Source organism: Notamacropus eugenii, chromosome 1, assembly GCF_028372415.1.
Source record: "Notamacropus eugenii isolate mMacEug1 chromosome 1, mMacEug1.pri_v2, whole genome shotgun sequence".
NCBI lineage: Eukaryota > Metazoa > Chordata > Mammalia > Diprotodontia > Macropodidae > Notamacropus > Notamacropus eugenii.
In genome coordinates this window covers 538,114,626-538,131,994 of record NC_092872.1, presented here as the reverse complement: position 1 = coordinate 538,131,994, position 17,369 = coordinate 538,114,626, and positions in this window count along the sequence as shown.

Below are 17,369 nucleotides of genomic sequence, written 5' to 3'. Positions count from 1 at the left end.
CTTCATTCAAGAAACTTGTTTTGACACTCACTCATTCTCTCTCTCTCTCTCTCTCTCTCTCTCTCTCTCTCTCTCTCTCTCTCTCTCTCTCTCTCTCTCTCTCTCTCCTCTCTCTCTCTCTCACACACACACACACACACACACACACACACACACACACACACACACACACATGCACACACATTTAATGAATTCAGGTTTTATGAGGCCCGGAGTGGATTCACGTTTCTCACTAGCTTTCTAGTACTTAATGTGGTGTTTGGAACATAGTAGGTACTTAATATACGATAACTGAAGGAATGAATCAACATTGGCCAACTAGTATCTGGTAGAGGAAAGGCTAGAATCTTGTTCTCCACACTCCAGAAAAGGGATTTCTGATGTACAAATTCACTAATAACCATCAACAAAAATTTATTGGCTTTCTTTGAAGTAATTCATTACCTGACACATTCTGGTTAATTTTTGTTTTAACTTAGTCCAAATTACAAAATCACAAGGCTCTGGACTTTGATCCAAATTTTTTATAAATCTTGAAGAAAGGCATATTGGCTACTTCCTTAAGTATATGTAGAAAATTATAGACAATATTTCATTAATGAGTTTAAAAAAAAGTAACTTTTACAAAAGAGATGCATTCTTATTTTTCATGTTGTAAAGAGGAGATAAAAATGAAATCTTAGATATGACTAAATTATAATATTAAAGAATTTCCAGTGACTGTGATAAATTTTTTCAACTTGCATTTTATGAACTTGTGTCTCTATCTGTTTACATGTTGATAATTTTTTTTAACTTAGAAACTGTTTCCTAAATTTAAACATATTTTGAAAACATAATACTAGCTACAGTGCTTGTACATACATTAAAGACATTGAGAAAATTAAACTTTATCCAAGGATCAAGCAAGAAGTTGAGCCATTTGGTCAGTGTCTAAGAATGGTTATAAAGAAAGGAATTGGATCCAAATGAAAATGTCTACAAAAAATAAGATTTCTAAATACACACACATGCCTATGTGCTTGTATGCATGCATATATAAGTGTATGTGTATATATGTAAACATATATATGCATATGTGTGTTTATTCATGTGTATTCACATGAAGTATATAACCATGGATTCACTGAATTTTTGTATGATAGATAGGTGTTAAGGTCCTTAGAGGTCTCCTAGTCCAACTCTTTAACTTAGCAGTCCATAGAGAGATTGTGATTTGTTCACAGTCTCACAGGGAGTAAGTAGAAAAGCTGCTCACATTGTCATTGAACTTCTCTTATGCCAGCTGCAAAAATTGTTTCCAAAATCGTAGAACTACAAAGAACTTTAGAGACCTGTTAGTCCAAACCCTTACTTTTGATAAAAAATCTAAGACCCAGAGAAATTAAATGACTTGACCTAGGTCTATACTAAATGGTAGAGCCCAGGGGTAGTCAAAATAGATTTTAATTGTGGTCCTCTCACTTCAAATGTCCCTCTGCTTATATAGGTTTCTATTTAACATGCCATATTTACTTTGACCTTTGCCTTAATTTGTAATCTAAATCCTCATGAACTATTTCCCTAATCTATGCCAATATCTAATGTCCCTGTGGTTTCTCAAAATATGGTATTAACAATACTAGTCATCCATTATCTATGTGCTCAAATTATAGATTATTGCAGTTTAGAGATAATGAGAGACCATCTTGACGTTTCAGTACAGACCTGTTGAATATTTGCAACTAGATGGAGTCACAATGAATCCTTTGCTTTGTAGACCCAGGAACTAGATTTCATCAATGAACCCATGGGTGATCAAGCCCTAGACTTGGAAGAATCATTTCACACCAACCAAACTAACTGGAATTTAGTTAATAGAACAAATGATATTAAATGCATTTCATGTGAGGGATATACTTTCTCGTGACTTTAATTCTTATTTATGATTTCTAGGACTCCCATTCCAAGGAGCAAAATAGCAGGAAACATAAGTCGTAAGTAGTAGTCATTTGGAAAAATTGGCTATGGCCTACATGGGAGATACCCTTCTAGTCATCAGATTCTACCAGATGTCATCTCTGTCTTTTGATAAATGTTGTATAAGCAATGAAAATTATATGGTATGGAGAAAAAGATATTCAGGGTTTGGAATCAGAGGAAGAAGGCTCAAACCCTGGTTCTGTAGCAACTAAATGAGGATACACCCAATATCCTCTAAAATTCCTTTTAGTTCATTATCTATGATCTTCTGATTGCTCTCTCTCTCTCTCTCTCTCTCTCTCTCTCTCTTTCTCTCTCTCTTTCTCTCTCTTTTCTTCCCTTCCTCCCTTCCTCCCTCTCTCCCTCTCTCTTTGTCACTCTCTTTCTCTGCCTCTCTCTCTTTTTGTTTCTTTTAAGCATCCATGGATTATCATGGTTCCTGAATGACATTACCTTGAGCATGTTATAATTAATTAGATTTCATTTTATTTTATATACATTTAGACTAGTATTGAATCACAGCTTGAATGACAACCTGTCAGGCATGTTAGAGAGTGGAGTACTTCAAGGGAGTAAGATGACATCTAATGTTCCTTCTAACTCTAATATTTTGTCATGCTTGTTTGTTTGTGGTTCTTGTTTGTTTGTTGGTTTGAATCATTGCAAAGATTTGGGGTACACTGATCAGCACAATATTTTTTTAATTTGTTTCCACATGCTGAAGATACAACTCAGAGTTTCATACTCTTTCATGAGACAATATGTTTGATGTATCCTGAACATTCAGAGTACCTGACAGACTCCTAAAGAACAGAAGAAGGAATTATTTTTTAAAAGCTTTTAGAGCATTTCCTGTATTTTGCCAGTCACTTCTGATGTTATAGGAGCAAGTCCTTTAGGAACATACCTATTTTCCATGGTGCCTTAGGCGGTATGATTTTTATATATTTTAGGTAAAACATAAGACCAAAAGCAATGGACAGGGCTTGGTATGAGCAGAGAAAAAAGGACTATTGCCAAGATTGTTGCATTACTGTAGGGAACTGGAAACCTGAAAATGTCAGCTTAAACTCTGCAGTTGTCTTATGACACTATAAGATAGATGCATTTGATGACAATGCAATGTATAACCACTTCTAGAACACGTTCTTTAGTGACTTTTAGTCACCAGGAAGAAATATCTCAATGGTTTTTTTTTGTTTGTTTTTGTTTTTCTTTGCTTTAATTCAAGATGTGGATTAACTCAAGATCACAGAATCTCAAAAATGGAAGAAACTTCAAGGTTCATCTTTTCCGACCTGTATGTGAACAACTATCCCTTCATTTCTCTTTTAAGGAAAATCAAATAATTACTAATTTTCATACTGCCATGCTTTTATGGATGCATAAATATCTATTAAGGCATTCTGAGGATCCTAAAGTAGAAACACATCAGGTCTCTCAGAAATCCTCCAGCATGAATCAAAACAAAAACAAATAAAAACTGAGCATCTGAGGATACCAGAATGGTCAAGAACTAGAATGAAAAACTGCAAAGAGTTCATTTTGCCATCCAAAAGCCACAAAAAGAAACAATCAGAAATATATGGCCGTTAGAAAAAGGGAAAAACTGCACTCCTGTACAGTTGTGGGAATCCTGGATCCTGAGACTCTCTCTGTCTGTCTCTGTCTGTGTGTGTGTGTGTGTGTGTGTGTGTGTGTGTGTGTGTGTACTGGGGGGTGGGGGGCGGGATGCTTAGAGGAGTAGCATAGAAGCCTACAGGGCTTGTTCTAAGAGGGCAACTATTAGACAACACCTTGATTCAGACCTCTCCTCTCATGCAGAATATCCTAAAGGGAACAGACAGATCTCTTTTAGGTGGCTTTAATGCTGGCTGCCTAATGCAGGCTACCTCATATAGACTGCTTAAATGCTTATCCTAGGCAGCATAGAGCTGCCAAAGCCCAAATGACTCCTAAAAATGACAATACAGAGTTTATTCTATCCCCAGACATCTTGTGCTTTGTGGAAGATTCCACTTTGGGGTATGAGGACTACATAATTAACCGCAAAGAAAATCACAGATTTGATACTATCTCTTGTAGAATTTCTGGAAGAAATGAAGTAACAGCAAAAAAAATGACACAAATGAAATGAAAGATATGGGGGAAAGAATAAAACAGAGAATTAGATGACCAATATAAAAATAATGGAAGGGAAATGGATAGTTTGGTATAAGAATTTCAAAATATTACTGAAGTAACAGATTCCTTAAAAGTTGGATTGGACCAGACAGAGTTCAATAAGTGAAATAAATAAGAAATACTAGAATAAAGTCAACACACTGAAAATATATTACAAAATCAAATTGATATCATTGTTATACCAAAAAATATTGCCTATTTTTTAAAAAAAGTTGATACCACTATCACAGAAATCATGACTGAAAACCATCCAGATTTACTAAAACCAGAGGGGCAAAGTGAATAGTTGAGGGAAGAAGTGATCAAAGCCTTTGAAACTTGCTGAGTACTTTTAATCACCCAAAGTTTCTTCCTGAAAAAGACCCCTTTTAAAAATGATAATACTCAAAACAACAGAATATAAAATGACTAAATACCTACTATGTGACAAGTGTGCAACTTGCTAGGATAATAATTAGTAAAATGAAAGTCCCTGCCCTCAAGGACCTTAAAATGTATAAGGGGATAGAACATACAAAAAAAGGCAAAAAAGGAGGAAAAAGAAGGGACACAAGGGGTTACCTATCTGGTGGTGGAAGGATCATCCTGCTCTGTGAAATTTTAAGCAGGTACAGTAGTACAAGTAGATTGGAGTGATTTGAGAGTTCAGCTTGTGTCTTCTGTAAAGGATGAGTTTGGGAGATGCCTTCCTGTTCTCCAAATAGAGTAGAAAGGAGGCTGACAAATGTCTGGGATTCAGTTAGCAGCATGGTTGTGACTTTAGAAGTGATGAGTTTGCCTTATATTCTTCCACTGGTGCTATTTAAATGTTTTTCATTCATACTTTCAAATAAATTAATTTATGTGTACATTTGTGTGTTTAGGGAACAGGAACCTAGTATCCAGGATCTTTTTTAATCAGTTAAAAAGAAGACAATTAAGGTAGAAACTTCCTTTATAGATGCAAATCTACACTTAACCTGTACATTATAGTATTAAAGAGTTATCTGAGGCACTGAGATGCTAAGTGACTTTTCCATGATCACAAAACTTCTAAATGTTTGAAGTGGAACTTATATTGAAATGGGACATTTTCTCTCCACCAAGGTTGCCCCACCATACAATAAATGACACTTCTTTTTATATTTTCATAATACAAAAGAAATGTAGATTTTTTCCCCCTTAATTACAAATATGAAGAGCAGGCACAAGTAGACAAAGAGATAAAGAAGAGACAGAACAATTTAACACATTAAAATTCCAGAAAATTATAATAAAAATAACAAAAGCTTATTTAACATAATCAGTGGAAAAGTTTTTGGGAAAGGCATAGAAGGAAGTGAATATAATTTAAATAGTTATTGTTGGTATTTTTTATTTTAGCTGCTGGAATATTTTCTTCACTGATTATTATTGTTTACAATACTTTTTAATTGGGAATAAGCATTGGATCAAATTTATCTTAAACAAATTATTTAATATCTCCTGCATTCTTCACTAATGGCACTCTCTTGGCACCATATAGGACAAGCAATCATCTGTTGTCCAATCAGTATCTCAGTGGGAACTAGCACTTTTCACAGTCACCCAGGGTTTCTCGTTTACTTTTCCTCATTTCATTGATTATAGAACTTTAGCTCAGTAGCAGGGCAATTCCTTCCCCTGCCTCCATCTTCCTTAGAGGAAACTCATTGGAGTATTCCACAGAACTTAGAGTAAGCTCAGACATTTTTTTTCTGATAATCACTACCACAAACACACAAACATATAGTTGTATTGATTACTCTCTGCCTCCTTTCATGTTCTATCCATTTATTTCATGGTTAAAATGGCATTTGTAACTTGATCACTGTATAATTAAATGTATTTTGTCCCATAAAACAAGGTATGGGAGTTTTATACTCTTGATATAGGGTAAGACCAATCCAAGGTACCTCCTCCTGTCTCATGAGGAAACATTATAACAAAAAAGAGTATCCTACTTGGTACACTTAAAAGAAGTGATTTTATCATGTGTATCTATCATTTTCCCAGCCTATTTGTATTCTTGAATGTTCTCTTGAACTGCCTATGAGAGGGGAAGAACAGTCTTCTCTATACCTTGCTTACCTCCAACAATAAATGGAATCAGTGGACTATTGGTGTTAAAATGATGACATTTCATCTTTGATAGAACAGAGATCTATAAAAAAATTCACGATTTTCTTAAGGCCTCAAGGTCTGGATTCAACTCATATATGTGTTCTGTCTGCAAGTTGGTGGGTGCCAGGGAATCATGCATGGATTTAATGGACAACTTTCCTTCACAAAATGCAAAAAAAAAAAATTGAAAGAATAAAACAACAACAAAACCACATAGGTTCCTCTTGATTCAAAACTTAGCTACTAGTAAATCATATGTACTATACTGAGGAGCTACTTTAACTGACTCTACTGCCAGTAGAGGAAATATTGATTTTCTGGGAAGAGTGTGAGGGTAGAGTAAAAGGTGACAACAGTGGAAAAAAGCCTTAGAATGAGCCAAAAAATAACATTCTTAAGAATACATGACATTCTTCAACCTTTAGTAATAGGTGAGACTTTAGAAAGATTTTCTGGAGACTTTGCTGTTGACCTTTCTCTTTGTCCCTTTCCAATCAGTTTTAAGGAAGTAGCATTTTGACTTTATTTTCTCTCCCGGCTTTCTTCACTTCTAAAGCATGGAATATTGGGGACCCTTGAACAATGGGGTGGGTGAGAGGATGGGTTAAAGTTGCTGTGGGACAGAAGTAGAGATGAGGGTATTTTTATGATGGGCAGAGAAGTGACTCTAAAGTGTATTGCTTTTCTTTCTGCTCTTATTTGCCTTTAATGTTAGGAACTCTGAAATCTCCATTGACTCATGCAAGATATCCTTGCTGGACTTAAGATATACTAAACCTTTACAATTCTCTTTCCAGGAATAATTTTATGTCACATTTATTTTTTTAAAAATTTATTAGTGAGCCTAGAGATGTTAGGGAATAGGACAACTGGTCAGAAAGAGATTATAGGAAATTTGTGGGAATGAGTACAGCTAGTGTTGATTGGCAACTCTATTGGTTATATAAAATTTTTGAGTTCACTTCCAGGGCAGGCAGGAGCATTAGTACTTGTGACTGTGGGAAATCAGCATCCCCTCCTGGGTAAAGGCCAGAATGCAAACCAGGAGAGCAGTGATGATCAAAAATTTCTCTGAATCATACCACCTTGGAAGTACCAAAAACTTGCAGATTCACAGAACTAACTCAGAAAATAGTAGCGTAAAAAAGCCTGTTGCATGGTAGAATGCCTCCCCACACTCCAAGTGAGCAGACCTCAACTTAACTAGGTTCAAAGTAAAAAAAAATAGCCTGGAAAAATGAGCAAATAGTAACAAAAGAAATTGACCATAAAAAGTCAGTATGATGGTAGTGAAGAACAAGATGTAAATTCAGAAAAAGAGAACAATATGAAAATATGCAAACCAAGATACAAAGAAAAATGCAAATTGGACCCAAGGCCAACAAAGATTCCTGGAATACTTAAAGAAAGAACTAATAGTAGTAGCAGGAATATGAAAAAAGAAAAGTAACTAGAGTTTCTTTAATTTTTTTCAAAATTTTGAAAAGAGAATTAACAGCTTGGTAAAAAGAGGCAGAAAATACTGATGAAAATAACAACTGAAAAATGGAATTGGATTAGTAGTGAAAGAATAGCTCAAATGAAAAGGGGGTACCAAAAGAAATCACTGAAAAATAGAAATTTCTTAAAACTTATAACTGGGCAAGTGGAAGCTAATAACTTACTGAGAAGTAATAAAAAAATGAAACAATGTCAAAAGAATGGAAAAATAGAAAAAAAGGGAAATAGCTTATCAGAAAAAACCAACAGACTCAGAAAACAGATTGAGAAGAGATAATTTAATAATTATCCAACTATCTGAAAGCTGTGATTACAAAAAGAGCTTAAACATCATATTTGAAAAAATAGCATGCTTTTATATCTTAGATACAGAGGGTAAAATAAATATTGAAAGAACATACCAATCAGCTCCTGAAAGAAATCCCAGAATGAAAACCCCAAGAAATATTGGAGTCAAATTCCACATCTTCCAGGTCAAGGAGAAAATATTGCAAGTACCCAGAAAGAAACAATTCAAATGTGGAGTCACAGTTAGGATCACACAAAATTTAGCAGATCCCATGTTAAAGGAGCACATGATTTAGAATATGATATTCCTGAAAGAAAAGGAGCTAGGAGTACAAATAGGAAAACCTACCCACTAAAACTGTTTGTTCCATCTTCAGGGGAAAATGGATATTTAATGAAACGGTTCTTCTAAGCATTCCTGATGAAAAGACAAAAGCTTAACAGAAAAAAAAAATGACATAAAAGCAGAAGATTTGAGAAGTTTAAAAAGGGAAACATGAAAAAGTAATCACAAGGGATTGAACAATGTTATGCTATTTTAAACATATATGTATGTGTATATACATATATACATGTACATGCAAATACACATATCCATGCACATGTAAATACATGCATATATATGTATACACTTCTCAAAGGGGGAAAGTTCAGAGAGGAGAAGTAAAATTTTAGATATAAAAAATGTTAAAATTGTTTTACATGTAATTTGGGAAAATAAAATCTCAAATCTTAAAAAGAATTGAATGTTACTGAATGGGTCACGTTTTGATAGATTGATGTGATTTGTCCATATTGTAATTTCACCTAGAAATAGTGAATTAAGTCTCTTCTCTTAAATAGTTCATTTTTTTGTGTGTGGATTTCAGTTTTCCAGGTATTATTACATCCAGTGGCTCTAGAAAATCCCAAAGATATTAAGAGTATAGCCAGTGTAAGATAAACTAAAGTTTAGGAAGTTTTGCCCCAAATTTAGCCTTTTCTAATAATCCCAGAATTTGAGTTTCTTCTTTGACTATTTGATTCATTACCCACCAAATAAGGAAGAAATGGACCATGTCTGGCACCTAGTAGGTGCTTAATAAATGCTTGTTGATCAGTGAAACACCACTCATTAATCTCTACAAAGCAGAGAAATTAATTCCCTAGGTAAATTTCTTCTTCTAGGCTATTAGATTAACTTCAGAACATTAGGCCATTGTTTATATTCTTTGCCACTAAAAAGAGTTGCTACCAATATTTTAGAACACATAAGTTATTTCTCTTTTTTCCCGATCATCTTTGGAAATAATCCTGATGGTGATTTTTCTGGGTCAAAGGGTATAGACAGTTTAGTAACTCTGAGAATAATTACAGACTGCTTTCCAAAATGGGTGTATCAGTTCACAATTCCACCAACAATGAATTAGTGCCCCAATTTTTCCACCTCCCCTCCAACATTTCCATTAGGTCATTATGTATGCATACATATATACATAAATGCATACAGGGGTGGTGAGGGATCACTTACATAATAGTTTGAAGTTTGTAAAATGTTGTTATCATATGTTAGCTCATTTTGTCTTCCCAACAATTTTAAAAAGTAGGTGATTTTATTATCCTCATTTTCACAGATGAGGAAACTGAGGCACACCTATGTTAAGTGATTTCTCCAGAGTCACCTACATAGTAAATGTATGAGGTGGGACTTGAATACAGATTTTTATGACTGATAAGTCTGATAACTACAAGTAAACTACTGATAAAATAAAGATAAGAGCAAAGAATTTTGCTTTTGGAAAAAAAGAATAGTCTAGATATCTAATCTAGAAACATGAACTAACAATGTATCTCTTCTTCCTTTTTGACCTTATTTAGTTTCTTTATTTTTTCCACTTTTTACTAATACACTTATTTGTGATATTGTGGTTCTTTCTTAAGCTTTGATGTGTGACAGTCATCTGTCTATCTTTATACTGTGCTGTTTCCTTGGGGTACTGTTTATTCCTTTTCAGAATTTACTCTTGCATCTTCCTTTAGAAAATTCATAGATAATATAGGGGCAGAAAAAGAAAGTGGATTTTGATTTATGTAGTGTAGGTAACTGTCCGTTAATATACCTACTTTTTGTATGTAGACTCTCTCTGTAATCTTTTATTTAAAATAACACAATAACAAATATTTGGAGGGGAAAAGGACCCTCAAAAGAAATTTGTTGGAAAAGAGTGGATACATGTTACTAAGCACTACTGTTTTGCTTTCTTCCAACATGTTTTTTTAGTCCAGAAAACTAAATTTAACAACCAGCTTAAATTCCTACTATATGCGGATCACTATATTAGGTGCTGAGGACAATGCAAAGGAAAAATAGGACACAGTATTTGCTTTAATGGAGATTAAAATCTAGAAGGTATTATAGTATATAAGTCTGAAGAAGATGTGATCTATCCCAGTCATTTTTTGAAGAAATTGAGGACCAGAGACAAGAAGTGGCTAGGAAATAGCAGAGTAAGGATTCAGACTCAAGTCCTGTAACTCCAAATCCATTATTTCTATTATATCACATTGGAGATAAAGCAGATACACAAACAACTAATAGGACAGAATGATGCACATGCACAAAAGGCGTGTAACACCTATGAAGCTAAAGTTAGAACTTCCAGACAGGAAGAATCCAAGTTCCAGGATTGAGAAAATGACATTTGAGCTGAGTCTTGAAGAATGGATGAATAGTCTATGCTGCTTCTACCTTTGATTAGATTTCCTTTTCCTCTTAATTTCCAATATAGAAATATAAAAGACTAGAAATATGTAGTGAGTATGGAGGCAGCATAGTGAAAGAAAGTAATTTTGTGTTTTGAGTCAGGGGACATAGGTCCAAATTCTATCTATGACAATTGTTAACTGTGTGACCATAGACAAGTTGTTTATAATTTTGTTTATAATTTTTCAGGCTCAATATTTCAGCAATTAAATAAGCACATTCATACTTGTAACAATTATCTCACAGGCTTTTTGAGAATCTCAAAAGAAATAATGGGTATAATGTGACTGGCAAATCTAAGAAACTCTAAATACAGGGCCATGGTTTTGTATTTGTTTTACTTTATTTTGTCCAGATCTGATTTTTCAGTGTAGAGGACTTCTTTATGCGAATGCTCTTTTTCCTGATGTGGATCATTAAATTATTTATTTACAGTAGTCTTTAAACATTTTTTAAAATATCCCTTTGGCAATAGTCTGATGAAGTCCATGGATCCCTTTTCAGAATATTGTTTTTAATAAATGAAACAACATACATACAATTACAAGAAAGCCTGTTAACTCAGAATAGAGTAATCAAACTACATATTGTTAAAAATTCACAAACCCTAGGTTAAGAATTTAAGACAGTTGCCTACGGGCCCTGAGAAGTTAAGTGGCTTGCTTATGGTCGCACTGTTAGACGTCAGAACTTTAATTAATGCCTCTCTGATTTAAGATTTGTCCTTCATCCATAAAGACTGATACCTCTCCCATGTAAGTTATTTCATGTATTAATTATTCATCAATAGATTGAAAGGAGGTAAAGTATTCATGAGTTACATCTATCTTATTATGTTCCTTCTTTGCTTTGACCATTTTTAGAAATTGCAAACCACTACAAGATACCTGTCAGGCATTTTGGTCTATAACGTGAGAGTTAAGGCAAGTTCTTATAACAAGATGTTAAACCTTAAAAGTGACTCTGAGAATGTGTGAGGGGAGGATGTTGTGGAGGCAGCATCAATGATCAGTATTTACTGAGGTGTTTCTTTTTAAAAATGACCTTCACACTAAATGGCTTATATTACTATCTATGCACTGGATAGGCAATTATCTCCCTTCTAATTTCATTTTCTTCAAGGGACCTTTTCTCTGGTATCTCACCTTCTTGGCTTTCCTTATCTTGTATTGATGAGGTAGTATATTTCCGTTAGCTTTAGAGTCTTTTTTCATTCCCTTTGAAACTGAGTTAAATTCCACCTTCTGTTTCAGACATGAAATGTAGACCCAACAGTTACTTAAACTAAAAAGATGCAAAGACCCTCCTATTATTCCAATGGAGGTTTTATATGTAACCAGTTTGCCAAAGTTGGAAAACCAGAATTTTTCACATGGATTAGAGTGTATTTGATTTGAAACCAGCAGAGATGAGACAAATTCAAATCTTGCCGCTACTCCTTATTAGCTCTGTGACCATGATCTCTTATAAAATCAGTTTTTTCATCTTTAAAAGGGAGATGATGATATTTGAAGTAACTCTCACAGGACTGATCTGAGGATAAATTAATATTTATAAAGATCCTTGCACACTTAAAAGTGATATATAAAATGAGAGTTATTATGATCAAAGAAGAGTAAACAGCACACTCCCAAGAATTTCTGGCTTAGCTTCAAATAAATTTGAGCTAAAACGAATCAACAAAAGGGGCAAAGTGATGTAACTCCACTAAACTTGAAGGAATACTTTTTTAAAATAAATCTTTTAGCAGCTAAACCTAAGGGTTTGATGCTGTATTTTGGCCGATGAAAACCTCACACATTTATATATTGTGCCTTCTGATAGAATGTGACAATGCATGTTATTTTTGTCTTTACATTTCCAGAACCTTTTCGAGTGCCTGGAACATAGTAGGTATCTAATAAATGTTCAGTAAATTGAAAAAAAAAATGTTGCTGTGATTCCGGAAGAAAGACGATAAACAAAATGTTGTAAGACATATAGTTTCAGATGCAAGCAATATTGGGGTTCATTTTTCTCAAATATGCATGCTTGATACATGATATTGTTTTCTTTTTTTAATTTGAGGGATAGAGTAGGAGAGAAATCAAGGCTAGAGGGAGTATAGAGAAAAATAAAGGAAAGAAGTCAAGGAAGAAAAGAAGAAAAGAGAGAAGAGAGGAGGGAGGGATGGATTAAGAAAGGAGAAAAAATGAGCCCTTAAACTATTTTTTAAAGTGTACAGAAGAGACTAGAAGGAATTGTAGAAAGAATCCCAGATAGTCAAGACATTTTTGAAATATGTGTGTTGACTTTATTATATATTAAAATATAAAAGTTAGCTATATATATTAAAGATTTTCATCTTCATGCACAATCTATTTTATATCTTTTTTCTTTTTCTTGTGTCAATAGATTTCTTTGGCAAATAATAGACACTAATAAATGCTCATTGACTTGATATAACTATTTTATTATTGAAATGTTCATTTTTGGTGCTTATTAATTTTAGAATAAATAAGACAACATTATTTTTTTTAATGAAAAGGTCTCTGTTAGAATAAACATCCTCCATGTACACCGACTTTCTCAGTACCAACTGAACACAGGGAGACACATATATTCATACAAATGAACCAAAAAAATTTTAAAAAAACGAGATAATCTTTGAATACTTGAAAGTAATATTTATAATATTTAACAATTTTTTTTAATTCATGATTTATGGAATTCTTTATATACTCTATCTTTTTAGCCCTCACAACTTATTAGGTTGTTGTTGTTGATTGTATGATTATCATTATCCTAGACATGATCTTACCAGAGTAGCAGATAGAAATATTATTAGCACTTCTTTTAGTGTATAGATTTACTACAAGTTTTGTTTATTTTTAACTTCTGGTGTAATATTTGTCATTGGAAGTGTATTGGAATATTTGGAATCTGTCATTATTCAATTTGTAATTGATTTTAATTTTCAGAGTGCATACCTGGCTTTTAATGTGTACAGGGAAAGGGCAAATGGGGCATACTACTACCTTGGAAAATATAAAATTTATCCAGAATAGAAAGTTTTGGTTTGTTCCAGAATGCTTAGGGTCTTCACTAACATGGGGATCTGACCTTACTTGTAAGAGCACCTTATTGTTTTTCAATAATTGCTATTATTACATAGATACCAGAGAAAGAGATGATTCACATGAAACAAGGCCATTTTATTGCTAAATTAAACACAAGTCAGAGGGCTATCTTTGGGACAAAGTTGTTGAAACACTATTTATCCATTCTTCCCTTGCTTTCTGCAGAGATATAATTAAAGGTCAAGGTACAAGAGAAGGAACTGCTTAGTGGAAGGAGAAATATGCATGGCAGGAATTTGCTGGCAGCTTTCATTTTGCTCAATGAAAGAAAAAGAAAGCCCTCAATCAGCAGAATCCTTTCTCACAGCTAAATTTGAAACTAGCTATGCTAGTTTCAAACAAGCCATCCAGCAATAGATGTATGTTATTCTACAACCTTATTCTGAGAGATTACACGGTGAAATTAGAGAGACTTCAAAAATGGAACTACCATAAAAAATTCAGGAGATGATTGAAAAACTTTGTAGAATCTGCATACATTTGTATAATGTATGTCTGTCACAAAGTAGATACCTAATAAATACTTATTGATTTCTTGCAGTTTTTTTTTTTGTTTGCAAATGACCTTACAGAGGAAACAACTTCTGATAATATCACATATAAAGGACTATAAAAATTGTGTCAGCTTTTGTAAGTAGTAGGAACATGAAAAAGATGAAAATTCTCATTGTAAAAATTTACCTTTTATTGAGTTTGTGTCAATAAGCACCCCCACATTCCCAGGGGGGCTACTACAACAAGTTCTTAGATCTTCATTCATAAAAGGAAAGCAGTTTTCAAGGAGTTAACAATCACTTTAATCAAGCACAAGTATCAGAGAAAATCAAAATCAAAATTTCAGAAAAATCAAAAATAAACCAACAGACAGAGCTTGCAAACTGCCTAACTATTTCATACATACACAGTTACCAGAAAGAGAAGCATCAGCATCTGAGTTTTAGCCAGGGAGTTCCTTAATGACTTCCCAGAGTCTCTTTGGCCAAAGAAACATTTCCAGTGAGTAAGCCCCAAAGGAAAACCTCACCCTCAGAGTATTTATACATATTTTAGAGTCAGAGGGCATAACCCTCTGACCCAGTGCCTCAGGAGAAAAAACAAATGATACTTGAGACCCTCCTACAAAACAACTCGCCTAATCAAGCTACCCACAATAGACAGGCCCATCATTGGGTGGGAAAGATCCTCCCCAATCATATTATTCAGTCAGAGGCACTTTTAGTAAAACAAAAAGAGCAAAAGTTCTTCATTTTATTGCCATTACAGAGTTCAATAGTGCTCAGAAATGGCTGTGGTGACACATTTCAAATTTGACAAAAGTTCCTACATATAGCATCAGTCTAAAATTAAAAAAAAATTGGTTCCACGTTTTCAGTTATTAACTTTTAGAATGAGCTATCTTTTACATAGAGAGACAACATTTTCTTTTTTTTTTTTTTTTTTTTATTTTTTTCTTTTTAACACAATTTATAACAGATAAAGCAATTCAAATTTTTGGTCAGGTGATACATCTTTTTAAAGCATTTACAATATGGATCGCAAAAGAATTTTTTTTTAAACATAAACTGACTGAGACACAGATAATATTTATGTTTCTAACTTTACAATCTCTTGATCTAATTATCTCCACAGTATTACTAAGAATAAGGACTCTAATTTAATGTTGTTGATCTAAAGTCCTATGCCTAATAGCTTAATTTTAGACAGCCTCAGATGTTCCTCTACCCATAATCAATATTTGAATAGATCTGGTATTATGCTTACAAACCTTTTGACTATAGGAAATTGCCACCAAGAGTAGGGGCATTGCAGGGAAACAATATTTCCCCAACTTCATGTCAATTCCAGGCAGGAGTAGATTGTCCACTTGCATTCAGTCAGGCATAAAGTCTGCCAGGTGTCAGTGGGGAAATTGAGTGAGGAGAATCCCATCTCAGCCCATGCTGAACAGCCGCTCTCCCACCCTTCCCTTGAGATCACCTACGCAGTTCACACCAGCATCTCATGAGCTTACTGTTATCATGTAATGGAGGCTCAGATCGCCTTTCTTGCTTCCCATACCTGGAGTTAGACTCAGAAAAACAGTCACTTAGTAGTCCCATAGCATCTAAAAATGGCAAGTTCCTATGACCAGGTTTAAAATATGATTATAGTTTCACTTTGCCTAAGGAACATCTTTTAGGCAAGTCTTAAGTGACTCACATGTCTTTCTATACATGTTCTAGTTCCTGATTAAATGGCAATCATAAAATCAAATTTACCATTAAAACCTTGACTTTTCCATCAATGCCAAATTTTATCAGAGGTTACTTTCCTCTTGGAAAGTTAGACTGAAATTCTTTTCTCCAAACTAAAGATGTCATTGATTTATTCTCAGTAATTAATTCAGTCTATTGTTTTAATACTAACTGCTTTTACCTCACTTTGTAACATGACCAATTTTTCTTCCCATCACCCCCCTTCCCCCACTTCCTAATACCTTGGATTTCAGTTGCTCCTTCCCTCAATGCACCCTCCCCTCCATCACACCCCACCCCTGTCCTATCCCCATCTTCTCTCTTTTCTTGCAGGGCAAGATAAATTTCCATACCCCTATCCCTGTAATTCTTATTTCCCGATTACATGCAGTAAAAATTCTCAACATTCGTTTCTACTACTGTGAATTCCAACTTCTCTCCCTCCCCAGCCCCACCAGGAAGGGAAGCAATTCAATACAGACTAAACGTGTTGTTTTGCAGAAGTCTTCCATAGTAATCATGTTGTATAATACTAATTATATTGCCCACCTACCCTATCCCCCTTATTTTCCCCCCTACAACTGACCTTGTCCCTTCTCAAAAGTGTTTATTTCTAGTGACTCCCTTCTCCCATTTGCCATCACTTTTAACATTCCCCTAGCTCCACTTGTTGCCTCCTCTCCTGCTTTCCTGTGGTGTGATATAACTTTTCACATCAAATTTAGTAAGCATGTTATTGCTTTCTTCAGTCACATGTGGGGAGAGTAGCTTTATTCCCCCCCCCCCCTTGTCCCTTATCTCCTCTATTGAATAAGATTTTTCTTATCTCTTTTATGGGTTATAGCCTGCCCCATTTCATTACTCCCTTTCTCTTCCTGGTATTTTCCTCCTTCACCCCTTAATTTTTATTTTATTTTATTTTATTTCATTTTATTTTATTTATTTATTTGTTTGTTTGTTTGTTTGTTTGTTTGTTTGTGTGTGTGTGTGTGTGTATCTGAGTGTATGTGGATATCATCTCTTCTGATATAACATACCCTGTACTCTATGTGTGTGTGTGTGTGAGTGTATGTGTACAATCTCTCCAACTACCCAAATACTGAGAAAAGATTCGAGTTAAAAATATTTTCTTTCCATGTAGGGATGTAAATAGTTCAGCTTTAGAGAGTCTTTTATGATTTTTCTTTATTTCCCCACTGTTTACCTTTTCATGCTTCT